This window comes from Lepidothrix coronata, unplaced genomic scaffold, assembly GCF_001604755.1.
Source record: "Lepidothrix coronata isolate B3197 unplaced genomic scaffold, Lepidothrix_coronata-1.0 Scaffold366, whole genome shotgun sequence".
NCBI classification, from domain to species: Eukaryota; Metazoa; Chordata; class Aves; order Passeriformes; family Pipridae; genus Lepidothrix; species Lepidothrix coronata.
In genome coordinates this window covers 157,978-159,320 of record NW_016690546.1, presented here as the reverse complement: position 1 = coordinate 159,320, position 1,343 = coordinate 157,978, and the positions used below count along the sequence as shown (strand labels likewise).

The following is a 1,343-nucleotide window of genomic DNA, read 5'->3' as shown; positions in this document are numbered from 1 at the left end:
CAGCTCCGGGGCCTCCTCTGGACTCTCTCCAGCAGCTCCACGTCCTCCTGCTGTTGTTCCCAGGGCTGGAGCAGCTCTGCAGGTCCCATCCCTGTGGATCCTTCAGCCTCTCCTCAGTCTGTCTCAGTTCTGAGCCCTTCCAGTCTGGGAGATGAGGTTGGAAGGGCTCAGTGGTTCCCCCTGGGAATCCCAGGACCTTTAGTGAGGGTCCCGAGCTCCTACCTGGGAGGGGTGATGGCCCTGGAGAACGTGGGGCTTTCACACTCTTTTGGTCATTGTCAACTTTCTCGGTAGTTTTGCAGAGGGCTGTGGGACCCTGCACTTCCAAAAACATCTCTGAAATTCCTGGTGCCACTTCATTGTTCAAAATAAAGGATCTTTGAGCAAAAGTACTTTTTTTGCTTCTCTTCCCTTTCTGCTGAAGGTCACAGATCCCATTACTTTTTTTCCCCGGCATTACTGGTGACCTTTTTGATTTTGGATAACTTTTATCATCTCTGAGTCAGGAATTAATGGTCAGCTGGGGCAGGATGAAGGAGCCAGGACCAGGATTATGGAATAAACCCCAAATCCAGATTTCAGTGGCTGCTGGCTGGGTGAAAAAACAGTGAACTCGGTTAATTACAGCAAATTTACTTTTTTTTCCTGCCTCTGCCTCTCCTGCCTTTGCTGACGGGGTGTTTTTAGAGGCTCCTCATTAACATAACCCTCTCTCATGCATTATTCATCTATTTTTACATTTTTATCTCATATTTTATTTATACCAATGGGAATATGTTAGAAAATAGTACAGATTCAGCTGTGAACTCCAGTGATGCTGGTTTGAGCTGGACCTGTGAGTCAGGAGGGCAGGGAAGGCACCTGCTGAGTGCTGGGGTTTGGGGAGCTGTTGGTGGCATCCTCTGGATTCTCATGGGAAGAGCCTGAATTCTCTGGGGAACCAGGAGCTGCTGGGGAGCAGAGCTGGGCTCAACCTGCTGTTCCTCTGCTATTCATTCCCAGGGCAGAGAGCAGGGAGAACAGTGGGGTGTTACCTCTGTGCTGGTTGTTCTTCAGCTGTGAGGCTGTTCCAGGCTGATTTCAGTGCTGGAAAGGCCCAACCCCAGAGCTCAGCCCTTCCTTGGTGATCCCTGCCCAGCTCTGTCAGGGCTGGGCAGGCACCTGCTCCTGGGGCAGGGGCTCAGAGAGGGGAATTGATTCAAATGTTAAAATATCTCACTGTGCCCCAGCGTGGGCACAGGCCCAGGGCAGGGATTGTCCCTGTGCTGGGAACGGGGGAGGCCCCCCTGGAATCCCAGGGGCAGTTCTGGGCCCTCAGACAGGAGAGACCTGGAGGGGCTGGA

General features: G+C 52.3%; 1 protein-coding gene across 1 annotated transcript in view; it reads left to right on the top strand.

The window, feature by feature from the left end:
- Positions 1-1,343, top strand: part of PPP6R2 (protein phosphatase 6 regulatory subunit 2) — a 30,153-nt gene that overhangs the window by 7,970 nt on the left and 20,840 nt on the right. The window lies entirely within an intron of this gene.